The sequence below is a fragment of the Megalopta genalis genome, chromosome 3, assembly GCF_051020955.1.
Source record: "Megalopta genalis isolate 19385.01 chromosome 3, iyMegGena1_principal, whole genome shotgun sequence".
In the NCBI taxonomy this organism is placed as follows: domain Eukaryota; kingdom Metazoa; phylum Arthropoda; class Insecta; order Hymenoptera; family Halictidae; genus Megalopta; species Megalopta genalis.
This window is the reverse complement of record NC_135015.1, coordinates 34809722-34821927: the sequence shown is the minus strand read 5'-3', so window position 1 is coordinate 34821927 and position 12206 is coordinate 34809722. Positions and strand designations below refer to the sequence as shown.

Below are 12206 nucleotides of genomic sequence, written 5' to 3'. Positions count from 1 at the left end.
CCCATATCCTGGATCCCGGATCCAGATATGGACAGATTCGGGCAGGTCGGGCAGATTCGGGCAGATTCGGGCAGATCGGGCAGATTCGGGCAGATTCGGGCAAGTCGGGCAGATTCGGGCAGGTCGGGCAGATTCGGGCAGATTCGGGCAGGTCGGGCAGATTCGGGCAGATTCGGGCAGATTCGGGCAGATTCGGGCAAGTCGGGCAGATTCGGGCAGGTCGGGCAGATTCGGGCAGATTCGGGCAGATCGGGCAGATTCGGGCAGATTCGGGCAAGTCGGGCTGATTCGGGCATGTCGGGCAGGTCGGGCAGATTCGGGCAGGTCGGGCAGATTCGGGCAGGTTCAGGCAGGTTCGGGCAGATTCGTGAAGGTTCGGGTAAATTCGGGCAGATATGGGCAGATTCGGGCAGGTCGGGCAGATTCGGGCAGATTCGGGCAGATTGGGGCAGATTGGGGCAGATATGGCCAGATTCGGGCAGATAGGGGCAGATAGCGGCAGATTCGGCCAGATTCGGGCAGATTGGGGCAGATATGGCCAGATTCGGGCAGATAGGGGCAGATAGCGGCAGATTCGGGCAGATTCGGGCAGATTCGGGCAGATTCGGGCAGATTGGGGCAGATTGGGGCAGATATGGCCAGATTCGGGCAGATAGGGGCAGATAGCGGCAGATTCGGCCAGATTCGGGCAGATTGGGGCAGATATGGCCAGATTCGGGCAGATAGGGGCAGATAGCGGCAGATTCGGGCAGATTCGGGCAGATCGGGCAGATTCGGGCAGGTCGGGCATATTCGGGCAGATTCGGGCAGATTCGGGCAGTTTCGGGCAAGTCGGGCAGTTTCGGGCAGATATAGGCAGATATGGGGAGATTCGTGCAGATTCAGGCATTTTCGGGCAGGTCGGGCAGGTTCGGGCAGGTTCGGGCTGATTCGTGAAGGTTCGGGCAGATTCGGGCAGATATGGGCAGATTCGGGCAGATTCGGGCAGGTCGGGCAGGTTCGGGCAGGTTCGGGCTGATTCGTGAAGGTTCGGGCAGATTCGGGCAGATATGGGCAGATTCGGGCAGATTCGGGCAGATTCGGGCAGATTCGGGCAGATCGGGCAGATTCGGGCAGATTCGGGCAAGTCGGGCAGATTCGGGCAGGTCGGGCAGATTCGGGCAGATTCGGGCAGGTCGGGCAGATTCGGGCAGTTTCGGGCAAGTCGGGCAGTTTCGGGCAGATATAGGCAGATATGGGGAGATTCGTGCAGATACGGGCAGATTCGGGCAGATTCGGGCAGATTCGGGCAGGTCGGGCAGTTTCGGGCAGATTCGGGCAGGTTCGGGCTGATTCGTGAAGGTTCGGGCAGATTCGGGCAGATATGGGCAGATATGGGCAGATTCGTGCAGGTCGGGCAGATTCGGGCAGGTCGGGCAGGTCGGGCAGATTCGGGCAGATATGGGCAGATTCGGGCAGATTCGGGCAGATTCGGGCAGATTGGGGCAGACTGGGGCAGATAGGGACACATAGGGACAGATTCGGGCAGATTCGGGCAGATATGGGCAGATATGGGCAGATTCGGGCAGGTCGGGCAGATTCGGGCAGATTCGTGCAAGTCGGGCAGATTCGGGCAGATTCGGGCAGGTCGGGCAGATTCGGGCAGATTCGGGCAGATCGGGCAGATTCGGGCAGATTCGGGCAAGTCGGGCAGATTCGGGCAGGTCGGGCAGATTCGGGCAAGTCGGGCAGATTCGGGCAAGTCGGGCAGATTCGGGCAGGTCGGGCAGATCTGGCAGGTCGGGCAGATTTGGGCAGATAGGGGCAGATTCGGGCAGGTCGGGCAGATTCGGGCAGGTCGGGCAGATTCGGGCAGATTCGGGCAGGTCGGGCAGATTCGGGCAAGTCGGGCAGATTCGGATCCCATATCCCATATCCCGGATCCCATATCCCGGATCCCATATCCTGGATCCCGGATCCAGATATGGACAGATTCGGGCAGATTCGGGCAGGTCGGGCAGATTCGGGCAGATTCGGGCTGGTCGGGCAGATTCGGGCAGATTCGGGCAAGTCGGGCAGATTCGGGCAGGTTCGGGCAGATTCGGGCAGATTCGGGCAGGTCGGGCAGATTCGGGCAGATTCGGGCAGATTCGGGCAGATTCGGGCAAGTCGGGCAGATTCGGGCAGGTCGGGCAGATTCGGGCAGATTCGGGCAGGTCGGGCAGATTCGGGCAGATTCGGGCAAGTCGGGCAGATTCGGGCAGGTCGGGCAGATTCGGGCAGATTCGGGCAGTTTCGGGCAGATTCGGGCAGATTCGGGCAGATTCGGGCAGGTCGGGCAGATTCGGGCAGATTCGGGCAGGTCGGGCAGATTCGGGCAGATTCGGGCAGGTCGGGCAGTTTCGGGCAGATTCGGGCAGGTCGGGCAGATTCGGGCAGGTCGGGCAGATTCGGGCAGATTCGGGCAGGTCGGGCAGATTCGGGCAGGTCGGGCAGATTCGGGCAGATTCGGGCAGGTCGGGCAGATTCGGGCAGATTCGGGCAGATCGGGCAGATTCGGGCAAGTCGGGCAGATTCGGATCCCATATCCCATATCCCGGATCCCATATCCCATATCCCATATCCCGGATCCCATATCCTGGATCCCGGATCCAGATATGGACAGATTCGGGCAGGTCGGGCAGATTCGGGCAGATTCGGGCAGATCGGGCAGATTCGGGCAGATTCGGGCAAGTCGGGCAGATTCGGGCAGGTCGGGCAGATTCGGGCAGATTCGGGCAGGTCGGGCAGATTCGGGCAGATTCGGGCAGATTCGGGCAGGTCGGGCAGATTCGGGCAGATTCGGGCAGGTCGGGCAGATTCGGGCAGATTCGGGCAGGTCGGGCAGATTCGGGCAAGTCGGGCAGATTCGGGCAGATTCGGGCAGATTCGGGCAGATTCGGGCAGGTCGGGCAGATTCGGGCAGATTCGGGCAGGTCGGGCAGATTCGGGCAGATTCGGGCAGATCGGGCAGATTCGGGCAAGTCGGGCAGATTCGGGCAAGTCGGGCAGATTCGGATCCCATATCCCATATCCCGGATCCCATATCCCATATCCCATATCCCGGATCCCATATCCTGGATCCCGGATCCAGATATGGACAGATTCGGGCAGATTCGGGCAGATTCGGGCAGGTCGGGCAGATTCGGGCAGATTCGGGCAAGTCGGGCAGATTCGGGCAGATTCGGGCAGGTCGGGCAGATTCGGGCAGATTCGGGCAGATCGGGCAGATTCGGGCAAGTCGGGCAGATTCGGGCAAGTCGGGCAGATTCGGGCAGATTCGGGCAGGTCGGGCAGATTCGGGCATGTCGGGCAGGTCGGGCAGATTCGGGCAGGTCGGGCAGATTCGGGCAGGTTCAGGCAGGTTCGGGCAGATTCGTGAAGGTTCGGGTAAATTCGGGCAGATATGGGCAGATTCGGGCAGATATGGCCAGATTCGGGCAGATAGGGGCAGATAGCGGCAGATTCGGCCAGATTCGGGCAGATTGGGGCAGATATGGCCAGATTCGGGCAGATAGGGGCAGATAGCGGCAGATTCGGGCAGATTCGGGCAGATCGGGCAGATTCGGGCAGGTCGGGCAGATTCGGGCAGATTCGGGCAGATTCGGGCAGTTTCGGGCAAGTCGGGCAGTTTCGGGCAGATATAGGCAGATATGGGGAGATTCGTGCAGATTCAGGCATTTTCGGGCAGGTCGGGCAGGTTCGGGCAGGTTCGGGCTGATTCGTGAAGGTTCGGGCAGATTCGGGCAGATATGGGCAGATTCGGGCAGATTCGGGCAGGTCGGGCAGGTTCGGGCAGGTTCGGGCTGATTCGTGAAGGTTCGGGCAGATTCGGGCAGATATGGGCAGATTCGGGCAGATTCGGGCAGATTCGGGCAGATTCGGGCAGATTCGGGCAGGTTGGGCAGATTCGGGCAGATTCGGGCAGATTCGGGCAGATTCGGGCAGGTTGGGCAGATTCGGGCAGATTCGGGCAGATTCGGGCAGATTCGGGCAGATTGGGGCAGATTGGGGCAGATATGGGCAGATTGGGGCAGATAGGGGCAGATAGCGGCAGATTCGGGCAGATTCGGGCTGATTCGTGAAGGTTCGGGCAGATTCGGGCAGATATGGGCAGATATGGGCAGATTCGGGCAGATTCGGGCAGGTCGGGCAGATTCGGGCAGATTCGGGCAGGTCGGGCAGATTCGGGCAGATTCGGGCAAGTCGGGCAGATTCGGGCAGATTCGGGCAGATTCGGGCAGATTCGGGCAGATATGGGCAGATATGGGGAGATTCGTGCAGATTCAGGCAGTTTCGGGCAGGTCGGGCAGGTTCGGGCAGATTCGTCAAGGTTCGGGCAGATTCGGGCAGACATGGGCAGATATGGGCAGATTCGGGCAGGTCGGGCAGATTCGGGCAGGTCGGGCAGACTCGGGCAGATTCGGGCAGGTCGGGCAGATTCGGGCAGATTCGGGCAAGTCGGGCTGTTTCGGGCAGATTCGGGCAGGTCGGGCAGATTCGGGCAGATTCGGGCAGGTCGGGCAGATTCGGGCAAGTCGGGCAGATTCGGGCAGATTCGGGCAGGTCGGGCAGATTCGGGCAGATTCGGGCAAGTCGGGCAGATTCGGGCAGGTCGGGCAGTTTCGGGCAGATATGGGGAGATTCGTGCAGATTCAGGCAGATTCGGGCAGGTCGGGCAGATTCGGGCAGATTCGGGCAGATATGGGCAGATATGGGCAGATTCGGGCAGGTCGGGCAGTTTCGGGCAGGTCGGGCAGGTTCGGGCAAGTCGGGCAGATTCGGGCAGATTCGGGCAGGTCGGGCAGATTCGGGCAGGTCGGGCAGATTCGGGCAGTTTCGGGCAGATATGGGCAGATATGGGCAGATTCGGGCAGGTCGGGCAGATTCGGGCAGGTCGGGCAGATTCGGGCAGGTCGGGCAGATTCGGGCAGATTCGGTCAGATTCGGGCAGTTTCGGGCAGATATGGGGAGATTCGTGCAGATTCAGGCAGATTCGGGCAGGTCGGGCAGATTCGGGCAGATTCGGGCAGATTCGGGCAGTTTCGGGCAGATATGGGCAGATATGGGGAGATTCGTGCAGATATGGGCAGATTCGGGCAGGTCGGGCAGATTCGGGGAGATTCGGGCAGATTGGGGCAGATTGGGGCAGATATGGGCAGATAGGGGCATATATGGACAGGTTCGGGCAGATTCGTGCTGATTCGGGCAGGTCGGGCAGGTCGGGCAGATTCGGGCAGATAGGGGCAGATTTAGCCGATTTCTTGGATTTAGCTGTTTTCTTGGATTGAGCTGATTTCTCGGATTTAGCTGTTTTCTTGGATTGAGCTGATTACACGGATTTTGCTGTTTTCTTGGATTTAGCTGATTTCTTGGATTTAGCTGTTTTCTTGGATTTAGCTGATTTCTTGGATTTAGCTGTTTTCTTGGATTTAGCTGATTTCTCGGGTTTTGCTGTTTTCTTCGATTTAGCTGTTTTCTTGGATTTAGCTGTTTTCTCGGATTTAGCTGTTTTCTTGGATTTAGCTGATTTCTCGGATTTAGCTGTTTTCTTGGATTGAGCTGTTTTCTTGGATTTAGCTGATTTCTTGGGTTTAGCTGTTTTCTTGGATTTAGCTGATTTCTTGGATTTAGCTGTTTTCTTGGATTTAGCTGATTTCTCGGTTTTAGCTGTTTTCTTGGATTTAGCTGATTTCTCGGGTTTTGCTGTTTTCTTCGATTTAGCTGTTTTCTTGGATTTAGCTGTTTTCTCGGATTTAGCTGTTTTCTTGGATTTAGCTGATTTCTCGGATTTAGCTGTTTTCTTGGATTGAGCTGTTTTCTCGGATTTTGCTGTTTTCTTGGTTTGAGCTGTTTTCTTGGATTTAGCTAATTTCTTGGATTTAGCTGTTTTCTTGGATTTAGCTGATTTTTCAGATTTAGCCGATTTCTTGGATTTAGCTGTTTTCTTGGATTTAGCTGATTTTTCAGATTTAGCCGATTTCTTGGATATAGCTGTTTTCTTGGATTTAGCTAATTTCTTGGATTTAGCTGTTTTCTTGGATTTAGCTGATTTCTTGGATTTAGCTGTTTTCTTGGATTTAGCTGATTTCTCGGTTTTAGCTGTTTTCTTGGATTTAGCTGATTTCTCGGATTTTGCTGTTTTCTTCGATTTAGCTTTTCTTTCGATCGAAACAGCTTAATCCAAGAAAACAGGTAAATACAAGAAAACAGCTAAATCCAAGAAATCAGCTAAATCCGAGAAATCAGCTAAATCCAAGAAATCAGCTAAATCCAAGAAAGCAGCTAAATCCAAGAAAACAGCTAAATCCGAGAAATCAGCTAAATCCGAGAAAGCAGCTAAATCCAAGAAAACAGCTAAATCCAAGAAAACAGCTAAATCCGAGAAATCAGCTAAATCTGAAAAATCAGCTAAATCCAAGAAAACAGCTAAATCCAAGAAATCAGCTAAATCCAAGAAAACAGCTAAATCCGAGAAATCAGCTAAATCCAAGAAATCAGCTAAATCCAAGAAAACAGCTAAATCCGAGAAATCAGCTATATCCGAAAAATCAGCTAAATCCAAGAAAACAGCTAAATCCAAGAAATCAGCTAAATCCAAGAAATCAGCTAAATCCGAGAAATCAGCTAAATCCAAGAAAACAGCTAAATCCAAGAAAACAGCTAAATCCGAGAAAACAGCTAAATCCGAGAAATCAGCTAAATCCAAGAAATCAGCTAAATCCTAAGTTGTCCAGCACAATAGAGTACGGTCATCGAACACCTCGTACATAGATCGAGCGCGAAACGTTGCCTGGAGTCGTAATTGCTTCTGAATAGTTGGCACATCTTTTCGGCCGCAGAGTGATACAGTTAAGAGGAACTGTTACAAGGCGAAGAATTGATAGCTCGAAAACGCACGGTCGAGCCATTACAAAGTTGTACCGGCGTCCCCGAGTGTCGTTCGAGTTAGTCGGCCGAAAGGTTCCGGGCACAGAATCTAGCAAATGAAATTCCTCCGATCTCACGTCAAGTGACTTTGATTTCTACATGGTTTGGCCGGTTCTATAAGGAGACCGATTCAGTTGGCTGCAATTCCACCAGGAATTCGCACGTTTAACGTGATTCCTTTCCCGTTCCCGGCGTTCCCCGGGAATAGAACCGGTCGCAGCGGAAAATAATTAGAAACACCGTGACTGACAACGTTGTCGGGACTATTAGCCGCGTCAACGGGGAAATCGAACTAACCGCGGCTGTTTTGGGCGAAGTATGATCTCAAGTAAATGCACAAATATGATCGCCAAGGATCTCCGTATTCGACTTTGCTTCGTAGAAGGCGATCGCTTTATCGGACCTCTTCCACACGACGGTGCTTAATTGTATCAGAGTCGTGACGAACGGGATTATTATTATCCTCTTATCGACGACCTGTTAAACCATGTCCTTTGGATGACCTCGGCGCGAAAAAAAATGACATAATTGATGCGATGCTGCTTCGGATGTTCCACACTTCGAATTGGTGCAGTGTGAACTAGAACAATTTTCAACGACTATCACTTCACTTGCGACTTCATTTTTATTATGTGAATTCTTTAATATCAAATTTTATGATTAACAATTGCGTTTGCAATGAAGAGTCGTGATGAAAGTTAAGTTGAAGTAACGTTTCGATAAATCGAAAAAGAAAACAAACGTTTAGATCGCTCTGCTGATGTGTCTTTAAGCCGAGGAACACCAAGAGAACGTTTCTCTAGCCCGTCAGCTACTAAAACGGTAAGAGAACGATTTATTTTCTTCCGTCGTTTCAAAGTGTACATATTATATTTGGTTTACACAAAATGTTATTTCTCGAAGGATGTAGCAAAGTATTTTCCTGTTAGTTTTCCTGTGGAAATATAGACTCTTTTTGCTGTAAGTTCGTGCAGGAAAACACACACAAATATACAATGTAAATTAAGAAAAAAAAACGCAACGATACGAATCACTGCAATTGCATTTTTCTCAGCAGTATCTTTTTATTTCGTAGTATCTCTAGTATCTCCGTTCGAATTATTATTAGTATAATATTCAATGAAAATATTCTACACGGACCGTTCTCTCGGCTCCAGTATTTCCCAAGACATTCGGCTAAATCTATTTCTCACCCCCAATCTCGGGAATTGTTTTTACCCCCCCCCCCCTCCTCCTCCGACACGCGTATCGACGAATAAGAAGCAATACTCGTCAAATATTTTTATGAAAATCATTTTCCGCCACGGACGCCTCGGAACTGTCGCGATAAATGAATTGTGCAGAATCGAATATATCTAGGAGACACTGTTTATAAAATTCATAAAGCTTTCTTTTTCTTAAACGTTTAAACGATTAGTATGTCCAAGTGGAGAAGATGAACAAATTATGTAAATGGAATATTCTTGAATTTCAATCTTTTTCATAGATTTTCCAGGTATTTCGTAGGGTTGTGCGCCGGTTATTATAGGGTGATTAATTATTTGTATTTTTGGTTTGTTATCGGGCATAATTAACACTTGATTTACGAAGCATAAAAAGCAGCTCTTCTCTATTAGTTTATAAAAGTAAGGGTAATAGATTTCTTGGCTCGACTAGTCACACACAATTATTATCCACTATTGCACTATTCAATTATTGTCCAATATTCCACTATTCATTTATTATCCGCTATTCCACTATTCAATTATTATCGGATATTCGACCATTCAATTGTTATTCGCTATTCCACTATCAAATTATTATCCACTATTCCACTATTCAATTATTATCCACTATTCCACTATTCAATTACTATTCACTATCAATTACCTTACGAATCGCCACTTTCCATTTCTCCATACCATTTCTATATTTTCAACACCTTTAAATAACCACCCTCGCATAGCTCTCACTAATAAACAACAAATTCCAACGATAAATAATTTATTTCAAGTTTATTCGGAAGAATTAATCGACCAACAATTATTATCCACTTATACAATTATTATCCATTATTCCATTATCATCAATATTCAATTATCATCCCCTACTGAATTATTATCCACTATTCCACTATACAATTATTATCCCCCCTATTCCACTATTCAATAATTATCCACTATTCCGCTATTCAATCACTATTCACTATCAATTACCTTACGAATCTCCACTTTCCATTTCTCCATACTATTTCTATATTTTCAACACCTTTAAATAACCACACTCGCATAGCTCTCACTAATAAAAAAACAAATTCCTCTATAGCCTGACGGGACTGCAAAGTAACAAAGGATTAAAATTTCACCTAATCGTACCATCGTACACAGTAAATTCTCCCCAATTGTCCCATAGCTTCCAAACAAAAAACGGACAATTTAAGAAGCGCAGACACGATTATCCGAGCCTCGCGGCTCCCTTTTATAAACCATGACATAATCAGTAGCTATAAAAACGAATAATCGTATCACCTCTTCCGTAATTCTCCAGTACTGTTCACAAGCCGCGGGACAATTGTGGAGAGAATTGGCCGCACTTCAAACTGGAAGTATCATATCCGTCGTATCTCCCGAGTAACCCTGTTGCCACGAAAGTTTTCCCGGAGATACCACTTTCGGCGGGTCTAGATCTCGTCCAGCCGTTTGTTTCTCGTTTCATATTTCAGCGGTGCTCACGGTTGAACGGAGTGTCAGCAGAATCGTGTAAATATCGTCTCGGAGTGTGGAGGTTCCCGAGGTGGCTGGGTCCCGGCAGTCGCAGGTGTATAACTGTCGGTTAGTCGCATAGAAACGTACACCTCCCCCGGTGTTTATTTTCTAGCCACAATCTACGGCGGCGCCTCTCTCCGTGTCTCTCTGTCTCTCCGTCCATCCGTCTCCCTTTCACTCGTCCGATCTCTCTCTCTCTCTCTCCCTCTCTCTCTTTCTCTCATATTTACCGAGGATACGCGATTGCGTGCTTGTTTGCGCGTGCACGCATCCCGGCCGTTTTACCGAGCACTAACGACGCCGCGGTTCGTTACGGGCGAGAAAATTCTTTGACCGAGGATATTCTGTATTAAGGTCAACGGAGTGGCAGCGGCCGCGTGCACAAGCGCGTCCGCTTGTGTCCGCGCCGCGTGGAGGTTTAATCTTAAGAGAATTTCCAGCTGCACTTCAACGGCGGCGCCGCGCCGCTAGACGCCGCCGACTGAAATTCTATCAGCGGTTCGATTCGATTGCGGTTACATGTACAGGCGAGAGTGCTCATTTTTGCGAACCTTTCGCCACGGCGCGGTGCTCTGCCCGCGGCCCCCCGGCCCCGCCCGGCCCCACCCGCCGTTAATCTATATTTTCTCGGAATCCTATTTCGCGCGGGCAGGACCACGTGCACCATCCGCCGCCACGATATAATCGTGTTTATGTGATCTAATCGCGGCCACGACTCTCATTTTCCGTGCAGCGATTCTCATGAAATTTTGCGAGTCCGCGGAATTGAAGGGCCGCCAAAATTCTCGAACGGCTGAGCGCCGATCTTCGGCGAGTTTGCGGATGGGAATTCTACGGAAAAACGTTCTTTTCTGGGAATTACGGTAAATTCCCCCTGATTGACCCTCGGATTGTACGGAAAAATGGAGAATTTCGGAAGAGGCGATGCGATTGTTCGAGTATTTGGGATCGTTTTTGTGGTTACCGATTATCGAGAATTATAAATTATGTGTTATTGAATATTAGAATATGTTATAATTATGTATTATAATATTTATATATTATATGTATTAATTGTAATAATTATATATTATTTTTGTGCGCAATCTGTGCGCGAATTAGGGAGAAATTATGGTACAAGCTGAGGGTCAATTAGGGAGGATTTTTCTGTATCGAGTTTGACATCGTGCTAAATCGTTTAAAAAATGTTTCTCGGAAATTTGTTGCAAAATCGGATCGTGTACAAATTTAATGTGGAGGAGATCGGAGCTAATTGCGTCATTTTCATCGAAACCTCGGTAATTATAACAATATAGCAACTTAATAATTACAATAATAATCGCGATTAATATTTATATGATCAATATATAATATTTATATAATATTAACATTATATAATATATAATATTTAATAATATGTATACAGTATCAATATTATATAATATTTAATAGCATTTGTATAATATTAATATTATATAATATTTAATAATATTTATATAATATATTATATAATTTCTGCGAACCTTTCTTAACCCATGTGACCTCTAGCCCCGGCCACCCCTATTTTTAGACCGTGCCTGAACGATAATGCGACGACTCATTTGCTAATGAATCTACTCCAATCTGAAGAACAATTCCGAATTACAATTAATTATTTAATCCGCGTCATGTTTTCCGTAGTTTCGATTGCGTTCGTTTTCAATAATGAACGCGCCGTCCCTTAAACCATCGAGCACCCCCGCCTCCACCCTCAAAGTTTCGGTACCTGCTTATAAATGAATGCATAAATAAGTCGAGCAACAACAACTGGTAGCCAGATGTGGTGGTAGTAAAAACAATGAACACGGGGGGTAGTGAATCTTGGAAATATTACGATATTTTTGGGGAGGGATGCTGCCTCGAAGGCGCAGATTTTTATGAAACACAGATGTCAAGCACCGAGCGATATTGGACAATTTTGTTATTGGATACTTTTTTTAAGGATAACATTTTTAAGTTCGACTTAGTTTTTAAGCGTTCGAGATGAGACCACGAACGGAAGCTGAATAAAATTATACAGTATATAATTGTATTTTCTGCGATAATTGTGTATTTTATCGGACTGCGGATTTCATGCAATTATAACAAAAATAAGTAGATGAAATACAGGTCGGTAGAAATATTTAAAGAATTTAAAAATACTGCTGCATTATTTTCGACCGAACGAAATAATTATAGAGCGAAAGAAGCGTCTATGCAGCGTCCGCAATTAATGCAGATAACTTTTATTCCTCGCGAAAGCCTGCAGTCTAGCGAAGACGCGCCCAAGAAAATGAAGTCCCATAAGTTTCTGTAAATACGATACTCCGTTCGAACGTTTCACCATGATCGAAGTATCGCGCTCATTTCGCGAAGAATTTCTGCAGTAATTCTACCGCGTGCTGATAAAATGATATCTTACTTACAAGCAGCCTTTACGAACCTGAAACTTCATTACATTCTCCGTAACTTCTTTGCAAGTCCAGATATTACTTCTTTAAGAATATCCTCTTACGT

The 12206-nt window shown here is 48.6% G+C and overlaps 1 protein-coding gene across 1 annotated transcript in view; it reads left to right on the top strand.

The window, feature by feature from the left end:
- Positions 1 to 7602: 7602 nt before the first annotated feature.
- LOC117228811 (acid sphingomyelinase-like phosphodiesterase 3b) overlaps positions 7603 to 12206 on the top strand; it is a 115141-nt gene continuing 110537 nt past the window's right edge. Inside the window, exon 1 of the mRNA XM_033484826.2 lies at positions 7603 to 7770. The gene's annotated coding sequence lies outside the window, so the exon portion shown is untranslated. The remainder of the gene's footprint in view (positions 7771 to 12206) is intronic.